This window comes from Ixodes scapularis, unplaced genomic scaffold (genome assembly GCF_016920785.2).
Source record: "Ixodes scapularis isolate PalLabHiFi unplaced genomic scaffold, ASM1692078v2 PGA_scaffold12__126_contigs__length_90152505, whole genome shotgun sequence".
NCBI lineage: Eukaryota > Metazoa > Arthropoda > Arachnida > Ixodida > Ixodidae > Ixodes > Ixodes scapularis.
The window spans coordinates 73,022,645-73,046,169 of NW_024609838.1; the positions used below are offsets into that span (position 1 = coordinate 73,022,645).

Sequence of the window (23,525 nt, forward strand, 5' to 3'; positions counted from 1 at the left end):
CTCGTGGTTGCGTCGTCGCTACCGCCAAGGCTTGTGCTCCCTGTTCCAGTCGTAACGGTTGCTGGAAGTCGGGCAGGGCCCGCCGCCGCAGTCTGCCGTATTCGGTTCCGCTCGCTCCGCCGCCGCCCTTCCTCGTCCATGTCGAGATGCTGGTCGGTGCCGCTGCTGTGACGATTCGTGGCCACAGAAGTCCACTTGCGCTCGGCCGTGGCCGCTGGATCAGGCTTGGTCAATCCCACTTCTGAGATGTTAGAGCCTCGACATGGGAAACGGGGGACCAGTGAAGGTTTAAAAGGGAGCGTTTAATACACGTCTGGCGGGTGCGCCTGCCCAGCAAAAAGAACGGTGCGCCACGCGGGTGGTGGCGCGAGCTTGGGTCAGTTCTCTTCTTTTGCGAGGGCGCTAACACTAGTGTTGTTTTGACTGCGTTTGCAGAGCGACGTGTTTGCACAACGATGCACACCGCTCGAATAGTTGATTCGGTAATGCAAGCGACCGGTTATACAGAATTTCAAGGAAACTTAAGTCACCACCGATATTTTCCTGTTAATCTCGTATGAGTTTGTGTCGCTCATCATGTTGTGTGAATAAACTGGGACAAGATCTCCTACCTGCCCACAGATGCATGAACTGGGACCATGTTTACGTAGTGAACATAGCGATTTTTTTTCGAGAAAAGGCGTTGATGCATTTAATACGGTACAATCACTTGAGAGGAGTTGAGAAGTATAGAACCTGCAAGACTTCCCAACTTTTTCTCTTTTCTTTATCTCTGGCACTGCCCCTAGTTTCAAGTCGCAGTTTTAGTGGACATACCTACTAGCAGGTACAAACTGCGCTTAATCAGGTAAAAGGCTGAAAAGCGAGGACGGTGCGGATTCCGTGTTTCGCGCTTTTCGCAAGGTGACCGGGGAAGTGATTTTGCGAGGAATGCGGAATATGCAAACGATTTTGTTATGCCCGTCATTTGGGTCTTTTCAGCAAAACGAATAAGATGATCTACAAAGGGAAAATCATCAGTCAAGATTTACGATTACAGTGCGTTTCCACTGTTATCGGCTCTAGGGGAATAACACTCCTCGTGGGAGGTTGGCATTTTACAAGTAGGAATTGACCAGTACACTACATATTCAAGTTTTACGTAAGATGGTTCGGAAGCCGAGAAAAGAAAAGTCTGTCGGCTAACGAAAAATTCGGACGTCCGAAGAATTCTGCGGACAGCTGTTACGTAATAACCTGGCCGTGCCAGGTTTTTTACGTAATTGCTGTGTCTCAGATGCTAACGTTCGGTGCACCCGGTGCGAATATCGAAGGCCTTCGGAACGAATGACGAGAGCATACCTGGACACGTTTTTTGCTACGCGAACGCCGGACTGCCTCCAGCCAAATAGCATTCAGCTTGTCATCTTTCGGGGCGACATGGCTGCTGGAAGACTCGCTGTCGCGATCACTCATCTGGCAGCACTTCACAGAGCAACGGCACCACTTTACAGGAGCTGACACCTCCACAAAGTCAGCATTTGCAAGCGCAAGCAAAAAAAGAAAAAAGTACGCTAAGAAAGCAAAGTGGAAAACGAAGAGTAACGAACTGTGTTATCGAAGCGAAAACGCCGCGTCGCTTCCTATTACTAACACCTGTGACTGCTTCACTTCAGGAAGTTTCAATCAAGTACCTGGATCAACACGAAACGAGTAGGCGAGACAGGCGGAAGCAGAGACTTCGGCAGCCATGAAAAGAATGGCGAAGCTTTTGTTTGTTATCGTATGAATCCGAACGGAAGTGCCCGCCTTGTAAACCTTTTGTAAAGAATAATAACTCTCATTACATGGGTTACTTTTAAATGTAGAAATATGACGCTCAAAAGTAAATTACAGCATATAACAAAGTTTTAACAACTAGATTGAAGCTGTCAATCAAACTCTTCGCCAATGAGAAGTATACACCTTTCCAAAAAACACTCGACCCCAGGGGCAACCAACCGTTTGTGAGCCCAGTCACTGAGTTTGAGGCTAGACTCTCACCGGCGTCCCTCCTAACCCTAACCGAGTGGACTGTGATTTCAATAGGCGCAGCTTGCGTAGGCGCAGTTTCAAACGCTGCTGGCGGCTAGATTATCACCTTTTCCCGCTATATTTTGTGTCTCATGGTACATGTATTTTCCCGAGGACATTGAGAAATCATTGTAGCCCATTTGAAAAAACAAAAAAGCAACAAAAAAAAAACTTAACTATTTTTGTTGGGTACGCGCGCGACAGAACGAATGCGACTGGAATGTATAGTTCTAGTTATTTTTGTTTTCTTACGATAAGTTTTGACGGCGCAGCGGGATTCGCCGCATGTGAAACGACAAAGCGTTTTGCTGTCAAAAATAAATTGCAACAGAAGAGGGCCGAAAGTCATGCATTTTTCACACTCACAGATAACGTGTTTACCGATGGACAGGACACGGACATACAATTGAGGAAGTGTTCACATTCGAACAATATATCGTACGTACCACACGATGCAGCGTATCCGAAAAGAATTTATTTGAGAACGATCTCAAATAACACAGTCACAGTCGACGACAGTCACATCTTGACGATCGCACGGAATCCGAGAGGACTTCGTTTTGGGGCACGTTTCGGGGAGAGCTTCCTTTTTTCACAACCGCACCAAGGCAAAGAAACAAACGCGACTGACCCATTTCTCACCCCAACCCGGACAACTAATTTTGGAGATAACTGAGGATTCTACGCGGATTATCTCTGGGAGGGGGGAGAACAATGTTCGCGAAATCGCGTCGAGGGCCGTTCAACGTCCTTCACCTTTCCCGTGAATGTCGAGCTGAAAAGCTTGAATGGCAGGCACTTACCAGCCTTATTTCTCACAATGGAAGACAACACAAAAAGGGTACGCAGCACGCATAAAAAAATAAGTGGAAACTTTGAAGAGAGGCGAGGAAACGTCGAATGCAAAACCGCAAAAACGTAGGTAGAGAACCGCGCTGAGCGGGTCTTCACAGTCCCAGAGAGTGGCAGAAAATTTCTAGCTCATAGGGGGCGCGAGAGTCGCACCAGCCGCATCAGCATCAGCAACATGGCGGCGGCCTAGGAGTGATTTTTGGAAAGGTGTATAGCCGCCACTGCGTGACGTATAATACCCCCTTTGTGGCGCGCGATTTAAAACGGACGAAATAACCGGAAACTAAAATCAGTCTCACGCACTAAATATTACTGTGAAAATGTGCTTTTCTCGTGGAAAACTTGCTTTTTGACATGCTTGTCCCAATTAGGCTCTTAAAAAAAATTTTTTTTTTCAGTTACTTTTTAATGAGATGTTCAAAATTCAGGGCATGAAAGGGACACTAACAGGGTATTTATGCTCGCCGAAGTTTCTAGTTGTACGTGACATATGAGAGCCCGACTACCCAGAACAGGATTTGCGGCTCGAAATTCGGTTTCTTTCCGCCCGAAAACCGCCGATCGAGGACTTGCAGGTCTGAGTCGCAATCACTCTCTTTTTCGTTGTCACGGGCCATTTTCAGATGTTTAGACATGACCACCAAATTTAATCAAAGTCGTGGGTCATTGAAGGCACACAGCCAATATTAAAAATAGAAAAAAAAGGAAGCCGTTTACAACTCTCTGTAACGCCGAATTGGAGCGCGGCTCTTGAGGAGGAGGAGGGAAGGGTACTGAGGAGAGGGTATATTCCTCCTCCCTCCTCCTCCCTCGTGATTCTGACTGCTACTCCTGAACGAAAGGGCTCCGGTTCGAAGCCGGCCGAGGGACAAGAGATAAGAGTCTTTTAAAATCATATTTCGGAGTTGTGAAAATTCGGATTCGTCCCCCCTGCTCATTCTCCCTGCTTCCCTCCTTCCTTCTCCTCCCCTCACGGGGGTCAAGTGATCTCGGGGGGGGGGGGGGGGGGGGGGGGGAAAGGTGGGAGGGGAGGGGGTCACTTGACCCCCGGACCTGGGGGTCACGTGACCTGGGGTTGTCGCGTGACCTGGAGGTGTCGCGTGACCTGGAGGTGTCGCGTGACCTGGGGGTGTCACGTGACCTGGGGAGTCACGTGACCGTGGGAGTCACGTGACCTGGGGAGTCACGTTACCTGGAGAGTCACGTTACCTGGGGGAGTCGCGTGACCTGGGGGAGTCACGTGACCTCACGGTTACGTCGACGGCGACGGCGACGCCGCTAAAGCCGGAAACGGGCGCCTAAGAGCTGCGCTCTAAAAATGAAACCCCTTTCGGTCTTCCAAAAAGCTACAAATACGTTGATTGAAAAAAAAACAATGTTGCACAGAAAACCGGAAGCATTTTTGGCGTTGTCTACGTGATTCTCAACATGGCGTCGTTTCGCGTATCGTGGGTCTCGCGGACTGCAGCGGACGGTGGGCGTGGACCTCTACTTCAGAACTGTCGTTCGCGGTACCGGGGAATTGTGTACTCCTTAGAAAGAGAAGTTTTGAACCGATCAAAATAATTGGTATTCATCCCGTACGACACTCCCGGCCACCAAGCCGATCTGCACGAAGACGTCGCCGAGCCGTCGTTCCTTCTCGCGGCTGAAGTCATCACTCCCGCAAACGTCAAGCACGAAGTGCGTACTTTGAGTTGAAGATGCACGCGTACGATTCCTTTACTAGGTGAGAATGTGGCCAATGCGTGGTGCTGCCCGACTTCGAGCCGAGACTAAATGTACTGGAGGGAAAGCGGCAGCAAACTTTACGATCTACAGACCAACAATCGACCGACTGCATTACGACGAGCAATAGAGTTATCCCAATAGCTTATTCAGTAGGCATATCAGAGTAAAGCTTTACCGCTTTCTTTTCTGGGGACGTTTACGGTACTGATACCTAAATCTGGTGAAGACGCCAAGCGTAGGCAAGATTCTGGTTATAGGCCAATTACCTTGTGTAATGTTGATTATAAAATTTTCGACAAAGTGATCGCAAGTCGTCTACAGGGCGTCGTGTGTGAATTGATAGGAGAACACCAAACATGCGGAATCAAAGGGAGGTCGATACAGACAAATGTTCATGTGGCACGTAGCGTTTTAGATCTTTTGTACAGACAGGCAAAGTCAAGTTGCAGTTATACAAATAGATATCGAAAAGGCATTCGATCGTGTAGGTCATGAATTTCTTTTTGATATTTTATCTCATGTGGGTGTTGGGAAAATTATACTCGAAGCAGTAAAGATGTGACATACGGGATGCTATACGCGGTTGATAATTCATAACGTTACAACACGACGCATCTACGTCGCGTCCTCCGTGCGGCAGGGCTGTCCTATGTCTCCCTCATTATTTGGCCTATACCTCGAACCCTTCTGCTTAAAAATTATTGCCAGTAAAAACTGCCATGGGATCAGCATGCACTCTGCCGAGATCAAGATATCAGCATACGCGGATGATATTGCGGTATTCTGTAGAGATAAGGATAAGAGAACTGCAAACGAAGCACTTTGCATTGCGCGATCATTCTGCGAAGTTACATCTGCCTCTATCAACTGGGGAAAGTGTAATGGTTCTCGGCATGGTGAGTGGGCTACAGAACCAACCAAATTTGAAGGTATTGCGTGGGCTGAGGAGCCTTGCAAGTATCTTGGAGTGCCCTTACGTCGTTATCGGGCTAGTAATGCGTATTGGTCTGAAGTAACTGATAATTTGAAAAGACGGGCCAAGAAATGGGCAAACCGCGACTTGTCAATTTTCGCAAAAGCAACTGTGTGCAATATTTTCCTAATTGCAAAAATATGGTATCTCCTGCAAGTTCTTCATTGTGCCAGGGTTAACATTCAGCGGTTTCACAGAATTTTTGTGATATTTGTTTGGAAGTCGTCATGGGAGCCGTTGCGACGTGATAACCTCTTTAGACGAGTAGGTCATGGCGGAATCGGCCTCTCGCACTTGTTTGTTAGACAACTGGTGTCTAGGTTTTTTTTTTTTTTTGAGGGATTAGAAACTTTCGTTTATTCGGGCCATAATACAAACTAAGCTGGCATCTTATCTACCGACCTTTATTGTCACGTCTTACGAAGAACCTTCTAGGAGCCCCTACGGTACCCAAACGCCTTTAATTTTCTCAAGGTACGATTTTCTATTGAATACCTGTCTGGTGTCGCACGTAAACGCCTCACACGATACCTTCTTGATATGTTGTTTCCAACACCTTTGTACCGAATGTTGTGTAACGATTGTCCAGGACAAGATGTCATTTGTCGAGTAAAAAAGATGTGCGTCCCACCAGCAGCTAAGACTCTTTTTCAAGCTCCATAGTTCTACGTTACCAATGAAAGTGTGGCTGGAGTCAAAAGGCCTTTTTGCCCCATGGTCTGTGAACTGCCTGCTTTGTAAACAGCCCGTAACTATTTAACATGTCTTTATCGACTGCTGGGACGCCGTCTTTTTTGGGACGTGCTCCATCGGACCTTGAAAAAGGAGTTGTGTATTACTGGCCACGGTATTCGTTTTCTACCGAAGGAGAAGCACGAACTCGTTCCTTATGACACCTTTTTTCTTCTGGGGCTTTAAGACACGCGACATGAATGCAAAACCTGTATGTTTTTACTTCCGTGAAAGTGTTGCACGCGTCAAAAATATGTATCAGTCGCGCGGAGAAACGCCAGAGTGGCTTCCCATGCTTGATGACCTTCCAAAATGGAGGAAGCATAACATCTAGACCAGAAGCCATTGCGAACATGATTTAAACTACGCATCATTAATCACTTACATACTTCATGCAATAAAGAAAAAAAAAGTTATCCCTGTAGCTCAGTGAAAAGACGCCCGCTTTGCACGCAGAGGGCACGTGTTCAATCCCTAGTGTGTGCGTACCTTTTTTTTTCTTCAAACGTTTCGCGATGTTTCCATTTCTTTTTTTGCAATTATCACTGAAAAAAACAATTGTTGTGGACGATACGTCGCTCTAAATGGTATGGAATTCCTTTTTTGACGCCTGCGAACTCAATGTAGTCACTTACCACAAAATGCAAGGAGCATATCAATCGGGGGAGCGTCCATTTTCCTAGGTGTCCGTGAGTGTTCTACAGGAATTGAAGCCAGCCAGTGGTCCCGATCCCGTTGACCTTTCGGAAACTTGTGCAGAGTATGCCGCACAATGCCACTTTCAGATGCAGGACATGTGAGGCAGCTCCTCACGCAACATCTTGGGGGTATTCTTTTTGGAGCCGATCAAGGGAATTTACCACGGGCACTCACTACTAATTTCCAACACTTAAATGTATAAAAACAAACTCATCTTGAAGTACAGAACAGCGAGCGGAACAAACATAACTGCAAAGGAATCGCACGGCGAACGGCTCCCGGAACGCAATCGTCTGCTGCGCGCGGAGAAAAAGAATAAATAAATGGCGCACGGTTGGGTGTAGCCACGTGAGTTCCGGCTCTCTCTCATCCTCTGTATTTCTCCGACCTCTGTGCGGAGGTTTCAGTTTCGAGCAGTTCCGTTTTCTGGCTTTATATTAAAAATATAATTGACTCTGTAGCAAAATATTAATTGGCTATTTTTCCGACACCACAATGAATCGCCTGGCAAAAAATTAAAACAAGACATTTGGGGGGGTGTCAGTGTCCCTTTAAAGAGAACGGAAATGTAGAGTTGTAATGCATACTTTGCATGCAAAAAAAAACCACAAAAAAAAAACACAATGTCATCAGCAAGAACAACAAACTCTAACCTACGGAAACACAACAAGGTGAGCTGGCTATACATTGTAACGTTAGAACTAAGTTCTTCTTTTCTTGTGAATAACAGGCAAAACAAATGAGCCAAAAGGTTGCTTTCGTAGATCGCTTATTTAGCTCTGCATCTTGTAGCAGAAGTAGACGCTGCTACTGAGCATGCGCACCAGCTTTGTCTGCACCATTCCAGGGATCATTCCTGGAGGCTGTAAGCTAGCGGGATGGCGGGTGGGGTTGCAGCTTTCGGTGCCTTGTCAGCTTACGGGTGAACGGAGTGCACCTGCACTCTGTCTCTTAAATACAATATTTTATTTTTACAGGGACTACCATAATACGGGCGTATGAGAAATGAAAAGTAGTGTTGCAGAACATTCTTGAAAAATATCAAAATCGTTTCTATATTTATTATAATGAGTGTACGGGAAAAATGACGTGAAAGTAATTGAGACGTAACGAGTAAAGTGATGCGTTACTTTTCAGCGAGAGTAATTGGTAACGGTAATCCATTGCATTTGAGGCTCGGTAATTTGTAATTGCAAGCCATTAATTGTTTCAAGTAACGAGCACAAGTCTGGTCTTGACATAGAGAAGACTCGTGCCGTAGCGGCATTTCCACCGCCCAACGACAAGAAGACTTTCCGAAGATTCCTGGGACTTTGCGTGTACTACCATGCAGCGATACGTTCCGGATTTCGCGAAGCATTTTGTGGCGCTCACACAATTCACGATAGACGTCGTGAACTTCGAATGGGGTGAAGAACAACAACATGCATTCGACGGGCAGAGGCGACGACTCCGGTCGCCAGCCATTCTTGGCCAATTTGACCAGTCAGCCGAAACAGAAGTTCACACGGACGCCACAAATACAGGACAGGGCGCGGTACAGAGGGTACAGAGCGCGTAATCGCATACGCTAGTCGGACGTTGTCGAACAAGGAACGAAATTACTTGGCGAACAAAAAGGAATGCCTTGCTGTCGTCTGGGCCATCACGAAATTCCGCCCATGCTGACAACACAACTGCTGTCGGTATGGGCTGTCAGTTCAGCACAATCCGAACTAACAGCACAACTACTAGTCACCACGTGGCCACTTTTGCTTTATGCAGATCTACCCGGTATTAGCACTTCACAATGGAGTCCATCAGCTGCTGTTTAGCACACGTGGAGTCCGCCTCTAACCTTTGTCTGCTAGGTCTTATGCTTAGTTTTAACTCTGACCTTATCTCACACGCCGGTTTAGCTTATACTTGTAGTGACGTGAAATGCACTATCGTCGAGAGTATGAGTACGAACAAATAATCATTAGCTCAAACACCAGCAGTCAAGTCGAAACACCTTTTGAAGTGTCGCAACTTGGTCGTTTTGCGATATCAAAGAGTGCTTCAAACACAATTTGATTGGTCGGGGTCGGACGCGCTACAGCCATAAGTATATATAAAAAAAAATCTTTCAGACTTTCCACTCTGGTGAAGAAGGAAGAATAAGGAGTAATGGCCGGCCGGCAGTCGGCAAGCCAGAGTGGAAAGGCTGCCGTCAGCTATGAGCGACGTAGTCCGTTGCAACCTAAGACCGAAGGGCGAGGGTAAGACGGGCCCGGGGAGGAGGAAGCAGACGGAACGCTAAAGAGAGAAGGAGGTTACCCCCTCTCTTCTCCAGCGTTCCGTCTGCTTCCGCCTCCCCGGGCCCGTCTTACCCTCGCCCTTCGTTCTTGGGTTGCAACGGAATCTAGATAAGAGGCTTGCCGCCGCCCCTCACAGATGGCGGTAGGTGTCCAGAGCTCGGTGTCTTCATTTCTTTACGAGAAACACGATCATGGGGAAACTAGCCCTCAGCAGCTCCGCTGTAAAAAATCGTCCAAACAAGTACGGACCTGAAATTGGGTGTGAACAAATAGTAGATTTAATTCGAGCAGGTGGTTTGGTTTTATAGACTAAAATTAGTCTGCTGAATTTCGAAACCAATGTCGATTAGGTATTTTAATACGGTCTTACCTGCACCCAGGGCTCCATACCGAACCTAACCCTTAGGCTCCAGTGATAGGTTATAATTAGAGTTCCGCGTTTTCGAATTTTATTTTTCAAAATTCAGCTTACTTTTTTTGGTGTTTATTTTAAAATTCAATTTTCGTTCTTTTTTTCGATGTATATTGCATCGAAAAATGTATACCGTATCAGATGATCCTTGTAGCTCTGATATTTGGGATCACTGAAGGAATAACGGCACAGATACATTGGAAAAAACATTGACACATTATTTGGCAAATGTGTCCAATTGTAAAAGGACAAAAAAAAAATAAAATCAACAGAAGCACACACATGTCGGTGTCGCAAAAACAGGGAACTTCACCTTCTGTACATCAGCATTACATGATCTTATTATTTGTAAACACACATGTACCTTCCCAGCTTCTCCTCGTTGAACCACGCTCATTCTTTCCCGTCAATGACCCTGGGCTTCGAGAATGCCCACTCAGCGTTAATACTATCAGGCTGAGGAAGAGGATGCAGTTTAAATATCGAGTGTTAAGTTTGAGGATCTCGTTGAGTTTTCAGCGTGCACTTCTCGGGAAGCTCAAGGACAGAAAAGGCTACCTCTACCAGGAGCGTCTGGAAAAATTTCTTTGAGGCGGTCGCTCTGTGACAGAACATTGTAATTTTTGCTCAGTATGTTGTTGATGTTTGAAAAATTGCCCGTATTCAATAAAACAAGGTTAGACTATCTGTTTTCTTGAGGACGCTCTTTTCGTTTGCCAATGATGTCTGAGTGGTGGAGGTTTCTTGCCCTGCTTATAGCGTAATCGATTACGTTTGTTGGATACCTCTGCTTTGTTAGTACGCGTTTGAGTTCCTGAGCGTTTCGTTCAAATTCTGTGATTCCTGAGCATATGCGCTTAAATCTCTGCGCATGACAATAGGGCAGACTAGTCTTGCAGTGTTGAGGATAACAGCAGTTTAAATCGAGGTGTTGTTGTCTATTCGTAGGTTTTCTGTAGATTTTCGCATTTAATTTGTTATTAGCGATTTCCACCGTTACATCCAGGAAGTGTATGTACTTTAGTGATACGCAGTAAATAAAGTTTATTGATGGGTGGGCTAAATATATATATATTCATATGACACTGAAGCGAGCCATGAACGCAAAACGTAAAAAAATGTAAACGTACCCTTAAATCAACCTATCGACGTTTATTTCTAACAGTTTCGCCGGGCGGACCCGGCTTTCTCAAGGTCTCAACATCTGTTAAGTCAAGCCCTTGAGAAAGCCGAACCGCAAAACTGTTGGGAATGAATGCTTTAATGTTTCTTTAAGGCGCCGATTTTATTTCGTATATATATAAAAACTGTCAACGACTCAATTTTCGCGAGCTCAATATCTTACGATATGGCTCAAAGCTCAAGTTTAGAAATAATTCGCGGGTTATAATTTTCGCGGTGCGGTGTAATTTCAAGATAGATTGCAATTAGTTGATATTCTACCGGAATTCTTCGCAGGACTTTATTTTCGTGATTGGTAGGCGATATATATATATATTCTCGCGAATGACAATTGATGAGGCGATGATAGCTGAAGAAACTCAACGTTTAATGGGGGTGAACTTGTGCCCAAAACCAAAAAAAAGGAACAGAAGAAATCGGCAGAGCGTCGCGGGCGTCGATGTTGGCGATACCGCAGGATCGAGCGCTGGGGCGGGACTGACTCCGGCTTGTCACGCGGAGCCTCTTTTGTACGCGCGTCGGCTTCGGGAACATTCGGTGTAGAGGGTTCGGTGCGTAAAAGATTCTAATCTCGAATCAGCAACACGCTTCTCGAATTTACCTGATCATCACATTGCAGTGTCAACAAAAATGTGTAGCCGAGGACGGGAATGGAACCCTGACCTTCTGCGTAGAAGACAAGTGCGATAACCGTTAGGCCACGGGCGCGCTGCATACTTGGTTAGCTGCGCTCGCCGGATATGGGTGGTTTCATTTGAAATCGAACACGCTTGTCAGGGTGGGCATTTCGATTTTTTTTAAACAATATATGTAATTTCCCCATTTCTGGAAAGAACAAAACCGCTTTTCAAAATTTTTTAAAAAATATTTCGCTTCACAAAAAATTATTGAGTGGAGCAGGGTGAAAATCTGTTTTTTACTCCGTGATTTTTCTATTCACTTCTGTACGCAGGTACGAATACGGGAAGCATACAAAACTCGCAGTAATTTTTTCTGCTTTTGTATGTTATTTGGACTATTTTTTAGTTTAAAGGAAGATACTTTTGTATTTTTGTTTATTGAGGTAAATTGCCAAACATCGTCTCTTTGACAATCCAGTGACATCTTCAGAGCCTTGTAACTCATGAGTTATTATATTTGTCACTTAATCAATACTATGCGGGTGTAGCCCTATACATGAGCTATCGACGGGCATAAGTTTAGTTTATTTTATTTTCACTGATTGTTTTATATAAAATTTGAAATATCGTCGAAAATGAGCTTAACAAATATTTTGTATCCACTTTATCGAAAAAGGCCATTTTTTATTTCGTTCAATTTTTTTTATTATTGCTGCCGATCATATGAACCTTCAATTGGCTTGATGCGATTTCCCCCTTTTTTGTTGTATCGTCTTTAGAAGTGATCGATATCGCTCCCACGTGACAATGCGGTGACAACTTCAGAGCCTTGTAACTCATGAGATATTATATTTGTCGCTTACCAAATACTATGCGGGTGTAGCCCTATACATGGAATATCGACGGGCATAAGTTTAGTCTATTTTATTTGCACTGACTTTTTTATATAAAATTTGAGATTTCGTCAAAAATGAAATTAATTGATATTTTGAACCCACTTTATCCAAAAGGCCATTTATTATTTTGTTAAATTTTTTTATTATTGCTGCCGATCATATGAAATTTTAATTGGCTTGATGCGACTTCCCCCTTTTCTTGTTGCATATTCTCAAGAAGTGATCGAAATCGCTCCCACGTTCTCTGAACGGCCAAACGCAGTTTCCGCAGGTTGGCTTTGCTGCAAAGACTATACTGCTTATTTGTGTGTTGAAATGCAGCGGGTAAATTCATTTCGATTGAGAACACTCGTGCTTGGCGACATTGTGTTTTATTAATTTTTAATGATGGCAACTGACATTCCTTAGTCTGATATTTAGTGGTGCAGCGTAAGTTCCATTATCCGATGTTTAAAGCCAGGGCACAAAGGGCGGAGAAAACGGAACGAGCTCTTCATGTAGCCAGACTGGGGTCATATAGCTGTACAATCTTTGCATTAAGCTCGGTGCGACAAAGTGGAGAAACTAAAAAGTCTACATACAGAGACATTAAGTGACTGCTTTCGCAGACTTCTGTGCATGTGGGAATCGTTGCTTCTCGGCACCAGAAATATCGATCCTCCCCCAGTCTTGAACAAAACCCCGCACTTTTAGTTTTAACAGCACACACTTGTTCAAACAGAAGGGCCACCGTCTCGGGTTCACCGCTCGCTTGCTTTGGCTCTAGTTTTCATTCTGTCCGTCTCGACTGACCACGCTGTTGAACTTGTCGGGTGCATCCGACCGCTGCGGTACAAAGTTCAGCTCGCCCCTGCGCTCGATCGTCTCCACAGGCAAGCCGATGCCGTTGTCAAAAAGTTCCAATAATGCGTTGCTCGTGAACTGGACTATTTAAAGCAGAACAACACATTGTTTTACAAGTGCATCCTAAATATATTAGCGTTAATTAATAAAAGTGACTATTTATTGACAACTGGTGTTTGTGTTCTGTAAAAAATTGTCTTCGCTTCATGTAAACTCAGTCCGTTTTCCTCACTTTTTTTCTGAAAACTGCTTTTATATGTAATATAAAAGCAGATATAAAAGCAGTTTGTAATATGTAATATCACATGCCCCATGCGATATTACATATTTTTGATATACACGTTGACAATAAAGAACAGGACATGGTTATTTGATCGCACGCGACAAGACACATCATGGATTGGCGCAACTGCCGGATGCTTCCTGGGTGTAACGGAGATGGGCCTATAGCGCGAAGGGCCGGGCGTGCTGCACGTGCCTAACAAGCTGTGTATAGCACAAACAGATATATGACCCCGGTCTGGCTACATGAAGAGCTCGTTCCGTTTTCTCCGCCCTTTGTGCCCTGGCTTTAAAAATCGGATAATGGAACATCCGCTGCACCGCTAAATATCAGACTAAGGAATGTCAGTTGCCATCATTAAAAATTAATAAAATACAATGTAGCCCAGCACGAGTGTTCTCAATCAAAATTAATTCAACCGCTGCATTTCAAGACACAAATAACCGGTATAGTTTTTGCAGAGAAGGCGGCCTGCGGAAACTGCGTTTGGCTGTTCTGAGAACGTGGGAGCGATTTCGATCACTTCTACAGAAGATACAACAAAAAAAGGGTGAAATCGCATCAAGCAAATCAAAATTTCATATGATCGGCAGCAATAATAAAAAAATTGAACGAAATAATAAACGGCCTTTTTCGATAAAGTGGGGTCAAAATATCGGTTAATTTCATTTTCGACGATATTTCAAATTTTATATAAAAACTTCAGTGAAAATAAAATAAAATAAACTTATGCCCGTCGATATTCCATGTGTAGGGCTACACCCCAATGCTATTTGGTAAGCGACAAATATAATAACTCATCAGTTACAAGGCTCTGAAGTTGTCACCGAATTGTCTCGTGGGAGCGATTTCGATCACTTCTAGAGAAGACACAACAAAAAAAGGGGGAAATCGCATCAAGCCAATTAAAAGTTCATATGGTTGGCAGCAATAATAAAAAATTGAACGAAATAAAAAATGGCCTTTTTTTATAAAGTGAGTTCAAAATATCGGTTCATTTCATTTTCGACGATATTTCAAATTTTAAATAAAAAACTGAGTAAAAATGAAATAAACTAAACCTATGCCCGTCGATAGCCCATGTATAGGGCTACACCCGCATAGTATTTCATAAGTGACAAATATAATAACTCATGAGTTACTAGGCACTGAAGATGTCACCGGATTGTCAAAGAGACGATGTTTGGCATTTTTTTACCTCAATAAACAAAACTACAAAAGTATTTTCCTTTGAACCAAAAAACAGTCCAAATAACATACAAGAGCACGAAAAATTACTGTGAGTTTCGTATGCTTCCCCTATTCATACCAGCGTACCGAACTGGGTCGAAAAGTCACGGAGTAAGAAACAGGTTTTCACCCTGCTCCACTAAATAATTTTTTAGGAAGTGAAATATTTTTTAAAAAAATTTGGAAAGCGGTTTTGTTCTTTTCAGAAATGGGGCAATCGCATATATTAAAAAAAATTAAAAGACCCACCCGACAAGCGTGTTCGACTTCAAATGAAACCACCCATATATTTATATATATGTATGGATGGTTTCACCCATATATACGCACGTAAAAAGGCGTTGAGACTGGCCGGAAAGACGTCTATAATGGAGAGGAAAATGATCCACGAAAAGGCATGATAAAATAATGTAATGAGTTTCACGTATTGAGCGGTGACTGCTCTTCATCAGGGTGATTACTTCCTTGGTTCCCTGGGCTTGACCCCGTCGACTTCAATGGCCTTTCTGTCATTGCAGAAAATGTGTCCTTGGTGCGTTTTCGCTTTCATCACCAAAGCACTCAGAACAGAGTATTAATAAAAAATAATCTATATGGTTAGCGGGTTTCTGCTGTTGTGAAAGGCCCCCGGACCTGGCCTTCACCTGTCGCCAACGGCAGCAAAGCCAATTGTCACGATGGGCCCCGGCGCGCGCCGGCGGCGCTAGACGGTCACGTTCGAATTTCCGAGACTGACCCTTGAGTCATCGGGCCGGTGGCGGCTTTCGAGGAGGGCTCCAAACACAAAAAGAACGCCTCCCGGAGGCCACGGGACCGTCTGGGACCGCCAGCATTCGGAGGGAGAAGCACCGGAGTGCGTGTGCGTGCCTGTGTTTGTGTGTGGGTCCGTCGGTGTTGGGTTTCAGCAAGAGCGTCGACTCCTTGCATCAGCCGCCGAAGCGGGGCAAGAACGTGGAGGGATTGCATCATCTGCCCTTGGCGAAAGAACACCCGCAAATTGCATCAGCCTTTGCGAACTTCGAACACCATGTGAATGCCTGGAAGTCTCCTCTCACGCTCCGCGGGACTTCTCGCCCTCGGAGGGTTATATAACATGGGCTCTGAGAGCCCGAAGTCGCCGACTGCCGACTGCTGACTGCCGATAGCCGATTAACCAGTCGACCATGTTACTTGTATATTCTCTGTATATAAAAGTTATACTTTAGTACTCCCACTCCAGGCCTGTTTCCTCGGGACCATGCTAGCAGCGAGCCACAGCCCCGACTAGTGGGTCCGCGCCTGAGGTCGTCACTTTCCCAGACGCTACACTGCTGCTTGTTTTTGACAATTAAGTATGCCTGGAATTTTATTAAGCCCGTGGGTAAGTGATTTAAATTTGTGAATAATATACGCACCTCTTAGTAGGGAGTTTTAGTAGACCGTGTTTCCCGCTCCGCTAGCCCTCCGCTACGAAGAAACCGCCACTGCGCCTGCGCGCCGATGGCCTTGGCTGTAGAGTTCCGGGTAGCGGAGGGGCTGAGCGGAGCGGGAAACACGGTCTACTAAAACTCGCTAATATTTCCCTTTCGCGATCGTAACTGAATCCAGATTGAGGAAGCATGACTGTTATTGCTTCAAAGTTGTGGTTCGGTAGGTTCATATGTGTGGAAAATGGGAGGTGTGGGACAGTGGACGTGTGATTTGTGATTGTTAAATCGTCGTCTGAAAGAGGTTCCGGTTTGGCCTATGTAGTTCATTACACACGGGTTGCACCGTAACACGTAAAACGTTTGCCGTATCGCAGTTGAGAGTTCCATTAATTTTGAAATAGAAATCTGATTTGGCACTATTAATTTGATTGGTGGAAATCATGTGGTCGCAAACTTGGCATCGCGACTTTCCGCAAGGATGGTAACTAAAAGTTTGTGAAGGTGAGCTTCTGGATTGTACCAAGACTTCCTCGAGGCTCCTGACTCGTTTGTAGACTACTCGTGGTGGTTCTGGAAATAAGCTGTTAAGTTTGTCGACCTCCTCGCTTCGGCTGCCCCGGGCCCCAAGTTCCGTTCTCCCAAGTTCATAGGTTCAGAAGAATTTGTTCGAACTTAACTGATTGTGATCGTAACGCAGAAAATCTAAACGCAGTGCTCACCGAACAAAAATATTCCCTTGTGATTGTTGCTAAGGCCAACGAAAATGCCCGATCACTTTATGCATCACAACCTATTAATCAGAATCGATCCAGTGTACCTAAGAATCAACAATCCAACCTTGTAGTTACTTATTCGACCAGTCTCCCAATTTTTAAAAATATTCTTAGGAAACAGTTTAGAATTTAACAGCAGAATGACAAACTTTACACGAAGTTTCCAGACCCACCACGAATAGTCTACCGACGAGGCGGGAACCTCAAGGACAACTTGGAACAATCCAAAAGTTTAGCTTAAAAAACTTTTGGTTGCCAGCCTTGCGTGAAGTCGCGATGCCAGGTTTGCGACCACATGATTCGCCACAACCAAATGAAGACCGCCGAATCCGATTTCTTTTCAAAATTAATGCCACTTTAAACTGCGATACGGCAAACGTCATTTACTTGTTACGATGCCACATGTGTGATGTGGACTACAAAGGCCGAACCGGTACCCCTTTCAGTCTAGGGTTTAACCTCAGATCACACCTTCACTCCCAACCACACCTCCCATTTTCAAAACACATGAACCCACCAAACAATAATTTGGTGCAATAACTGTCATGCTTCGTCAATCTGGATCCAGTTCCAATCGCGAAAGAGAACTAGGGGAGGCGTACGTATTTTATTTTAAAATGCAGATCACTTACCTACGGTATTCACGAAAGTCCAGGCATGCGTACTTTCTAAAACAATCACCAGAAACCCGTTAACTATTTACAGTGTTTTTATTTTTAATCTTTTTTTATTTCGTATTTATGAATATTTTGTTCTTAGTGCTTTTCTGATGGGAGTGAAAATGCACCAGACAGATTTCCTGCAATGACAGCAAGATCATTGAAGACGACAGGATCAAGCCTAGAAAAACAAAGTAATGACCCTGGAAAGGAGCGGTCCCCACTCGATACGTTCGAGTCATTATATTATTTTACTATGCCTGTGAGCGGATAATTTTCTTCTCCACTATATATATGTACTGATTTTCTAGCTCCTACACATTTTCAAATAGAGGCGGAAAGGTTGTCTGAATGCCGTTTTCGCTGCATGTTTATATGTTTCGGTGGACATTAGACTGGAATTTATTAAACTATTTCACTAAAATTTGTTCATCACCTCTTTAAAAAACCCGGGACACGCGCTGGTTAAGTGAATTTAACAAATGGGAACAGTCTTGGCATACAACCGTCTCAAAGCTTGCATTATAAGCTTATATATTATAGCTATAGTAATTAAAAAAAGTTAAATACAGGTATTTAACTTAATTAGACTCAAGATTGTGATGGTTTTCTTCCCATATAATGTCCGCCGATCCACATAAACACGCAGTAAAAGCAACATAAAAACGTTTTCCCCCTTTTTGGTTTATCTGCGCTCCAGAAACTTAGGGGACATGCTTGCGCACTCTCGCAACAAACGCCCCTTTTTCTCGGGGTGTAGACAGTGCGGAAAGTCTCATTGTGGTGCGTCCGCTCAGGTTCCCATAAGGGACAACGAATTTAGCACTAAATCTGATTTTAACATTAAAAATGTCGGTGATCTCTCATGCTGCACTACGAATGTCGTCTACCTTTGGAGTGTCAGGTTTGCCCGGTGCCGCATGTGGGGCAAACCAAAACAACCTTTAGTATTAGATTCATCATTCACATATCCCATTCAAATGCCCGAAAACACCTACCCCTTTCAAAACATTTTTCGTTGCCGAAGCCCTCTTTTAAGAAACTCTTAGTAACACAGTTTCAATCCGGCTTTAATTCCGATTTAGAACGTGCACTAGAAGCTCACGCCATCTACAAATTTGACTGGTTAAAATGAGGCATAAACAAAAGTAATGAACAAACCAAGTTGTGTACAACTTTTATAGGAGACTGATGATGGGTGGCAGGGTCTTTATTCTAGTGCCTACCACGCGAAATTTTGGCCAGGACCACACGTTTTGTGCCGCCGGCGGGTCCCGGTTTTATTTGTCGTTGGCTAGGCTCTCCTCACCATCCCTTATTATATATATCTATATATATATTGTCATGAAGAAGACGAAAATGACCGTCTTTATCGGGCCGCTGGCGGTGGGGCTCGCTCCAGCGCAAGCTGGAGCGGGCAGTTCGATTAAAGCGCAGACCGCATGGCGCGTTTTTCTGCACGCGAAAACGCGACGCGCTATGAACGCTCGCGCGGAAGCTAACGCGGTGCCACCAGCATGCAGACAAAGCCAAGCGGCCAAGCCGCCAAGCACCGCCGGCCGCGCGTTATCAGCGTTGCCAGATAACAGAATTCTCAACACGCGATGAAAATGTTAACGCAGATACTACAAAATGAGAATTAAATGAACAAATAAGTAAATAAAACGGGTTTCTGTGTCAAAAGAATCACCTCTTCAATTTTTATATGGAAAATAAAAAATGCTTTTTGAACACTTCGAAGTGTGCTGAATACGAAACAGCGTACTGTGCAGGATCACGTGATAGTTCAATCGACCCTCATTGGGCGAGAGCCGCTTTAACGCCTCGGCGCGCGCGTCTTGTTCTGGGTCGGCTAGAAACCAACGCTCCCGCGAAAACGCCGATTTGACGCCGACGCGCCTGAATCGCGAGCAAAAACGCGCCATGCGGTCTGCGCTTAAAATATCGAGGCTGGAACGGACCGCTCTTGTTCTTGCTCTTAGTTTCCATCGTAACATCGTGCTGAAGGTGCGGGTCTTTCCTCTTCACCTCTTCGCCCGCTAATCGCCAGTCTTCGACCTGCTTTTATTGCGGGGTAGCTGGCCATACTGCCCGTTTCTGTCGCCGCCGCATATCGGATATTGCAAGGAGGACTCCCGATTTCCGCCCGTCCACCTTCTATGGCACCAACCAACTGCCCTCTTACAACGAATACGACGACGACCTTCCACACAGGTACCAACGGCGATCGGTATCACCCTCCAGTCGCAATGCTCGAGACCGAAGCCCTTCTCCCGGGTACCGACGCCGCTCTCCTCTACGCACAGTCACAAAATAATCGAACCACTGTTTGGTTAGCAAATATTACTGAAATGTGCCAAGTTCTACCAGCTGGAACCTGCGTTTCGAGAACAAGTTTGAATGATTTCTTATATATCGGTGCTGTCACTGATGAAAGGATGAAGCCTCACTGCTCTCATGGCGATCAGGAAGCGTTAAGTTCACTTCGGAAAACTATTAACACTCGTCTTCCACGTCATCAACAGGATGCGCTCTACAATCTACTATGTTCTTTCGTGGATGTCTTTAATATCAGTTATCCTCACTTAGGTCACACTTCTGTTGTCCGACATACGATCGACACCAGCGATCATAGACCACTACGTAGTCGCCCTTATCGTGTCTCTTCCTCTGAAAGACTCATTATACAAGAACACGTAAGCAAGATGTTGCAAGGAAACATAATCGAGGAATCCTCGAGCCCATGGTCTTCCCCTGTAGTGCTCGTCAAGAAAAAAGACGGTACATGGCGATTCTGTGTTGATTACAGACGTCTAAACAAAATAACAAAACGAGACGTTTACCCTCTTCCTCGAATAGACGATGCTCTTGATCGTTTGCATGATGCCAACTATTTCTCCTCAATAGACATGCGTACCGGATACTGGCAGATCACTGTAGATGAAAAAGACAAAGAAAAAACAGCTTTCGTAACTCCCGATGGTCTTTACCAGTTTCGAGTAATGCCCTTTGGCCTGTGCAATGCGCCCGCGACGTTTGAGCGGATGATGAACACTTTACTTCGCGGCCCACGCTGGACAGCTTGTCTATTTTATCTTGACGATGTTTTAGTTTTTGCATCTACCTTTGAACAACATCTCTCCCGCCTTACTTTGGTCTTGAAATGCTTCCGTAAAGCAGGTCTACAACTCAACTTAAAGAAATGCGCCTTCGGTAATACGGAAATTCAAATTCTTGGCCATGTAGTCGGCCGTCAGGGAATATCCCGCGATCCAGAAAAGCTCCTGGCTGTCACACATTTTCTTCGCCCTACACATTTAAAAGTTTTGCGCTCTCTCCTTGGTCTGTGTTCTTATTTTCGTCGTTTCATTCGCGGCTTTGCTGATTTATCCGAACCGTTGCAGCGCCTCCTCAAAAAGAATGTCCCTTTCGTGTGGTCCCAAGACCAAGAACAGGCGTTTCTTTCTCTCAAAGCGGCACTAACAACACAGCCTGTTCTGGCTCACTTTGACCCGTCTCGTGAGGTTGAAATTCACACCGATGCTAGCGGCTACGGAATTGGTGCCATCCTCATTCAAACCTGTGACTCAAAGGAACATGTTGTCGCGTACGCCAGCCGGTCGCTATCCAAATCTGAAATGAATTACGGAAATACAGAGAAAGAATGTCTCGCCCTGATTTGGGCAATACAAAAGTTTCGGCCATATGTATTCGGGCGACCATTTAAAGTTATCACTCACCACCACGCCATGTGCTGGCTATCGAATCTAAAGGACCCTTCTGGAAGACTCGGACGCTGGGCGCTAAAGCTTCAGGTGTACGACGTTTCTATATTTTATAGATCTGGCAAAAACCACGAAGCCCGAGATTGTTTATCGAGAAATCCTGTTTCCACGGCACGTGCGACACATCATAATCCACCAATCACGGCAACCTCCTTGACATCCACATTAGATTTTGCTTTTGAGCAGCGAAGAGATTCCCACTTACAACAGGTCTTCAAATGCCTAAAAAAGGCTCATCTTACACGCCAAGAACAGCGTTTGAGCAGTCTTTATACACTCAAAGAAGGCATACTTTATCGTCGTAACTATAACCCCGAGCGGCCCGAATTACTCTTTGTTGTTCCCAAACACCTCCGTACGAATATTTTGCGCGTTCTACATAATGACCCTACAGCTGGACATATGGGATTTTTAAAAACATACATGCGCTTTCGGAACACATTTTACTGGAAAGGAATGTACCTCGACATTTTTAAGAATGTCACATCCTGCCTACAATGTCAGCAACGTAAAAAACCAACCCAATCACCAGCTGGACTCCTGCAAACTCTTACACCACCGCGTTATCAATTCGAACGAGTCGGAATTGATCTCCTGGGACCACTTCCCGCCACTCAAGCTGGTCACCGCTGGATTATTGTGGCGATGGACCATTTATCTCGTTATGCAGAGACTTCCGCTCTCCGCACCGCAGACTCTGAAGAGGTTGCTGCTTTTCTTTTAAAACAAGTAATTCTCTGCCACGGCCCTCCCAGGCACCTTATCAGTGACCGTGCAACAGTCCTCCTCTCCCGCGTCATTCAGGAGCTTCTACATTTGTGCCAAACTGTACACAAACCAACGACAGGGTATAATCCCCAGACGAATGGCATGGTTGAACGTTTTAATAGAACAATCGTTGATATGTTGTCTATGTATCTACAGTCAGACCAACAACAATGGGATTTAGTGCGTGCTTTTGTGACCTACGCATATAACACTGCAATCCAAGATACCCAAGGCTATTCTTCATTTCTCCCTCTGCACCACCGTTTTCCAAAGACTTTTCTCGACAACCTTCTGCCATATAGTGCTACTGAAGAAAAACTCCAACCAACAGTTGCACAACTTGTCTGCCGCGCCGAAGAAGCTCGTCAAATAGCACGATTACGCACAGCCTCTTCGCAACAACGCCAACGTCAACGCTATGACCACAGCCATCGCCCGGTTTCCTACGCCATTGGAGATCTCGTCTGGGTTTGGACACCGACTCGGCACCAAGGCAAGTGTACCAAGCTTCTTCACCGGTACACCGGGCCCTTCCGTGTCACTCGACGGTTATTAGACCTCGTATATCAAGTGACGCTCCACGAACCAACGGTTGACCTTCGCCGGACTTCCACCGACACCGTACATGTCGCCCGCATGAAACCCTACTTGCAACCATTCACACCATAACAGACCCCACTCTGCACTTACGGTCGGGACGACCGCTGCCACACCGGGGGGGTAATGTCATGAAGGAGACGACGATGACCGTCTTTATCGGGCCGCTGGCGGTGGGGCTCGCTCCAGCGCGAGCTGGAGCGGGCAGTTGGATTAAAAGATCGAGGCTAAAAACGGACCGCCCTTGGTTTTGCTCTTTATTTCCATCGTAACAATATATATACTATATACTATATATATATATATATATATATATATATATATATATATATTGAGAGAGAGAGAGAGAGAGAGAGAGAGAGATACGGGATGTTTCACGAAAAATGGACAAAGTCGATATTGCTAAGCTAAGCGTCGCAACAAAAAAAGGCTTGTGTCGTTTCGGTCCTGGGCCAGGGGCCTATTTAGGAAAATTATTAGAGTCCGGGATAATTCGGTTGTTAATTATTTCTGCGTAATTAACTTTTTTAATATTCTGTTTAAGGGCTATTGCTCAGAATCATAAAAAAAAACATTAGATCAACAAATCTCAGAACGATAGAAGGCAGGCGAAGCATTTTACGGCTTTCTGCAAATCCGCATAAATTCGACGGGTTTTCAAGTTTCGGTTTGCTATTGGAGTGCATCTCACCTCTGACGGCACCGCGCCCCGTGGATACATAGTGCAACCAGCCTCTGCAGCGTCGCGCG

The 23,525-nt window shown here is 45.1% G+C and overlaps 1 protein-coding gene across 1 annotated transcript in view; it reads left to right on the plus strand.

The window, feature by feature from the left end:
- Window positions 1–23,525, plus strand: part of LOC120842154 — a 92,593-nt gene that overhangs the window by 49,723 nt on the left and 19,345 nt on the right. The gene's annotated exons all lie outside the window — the stretch shown is intronic.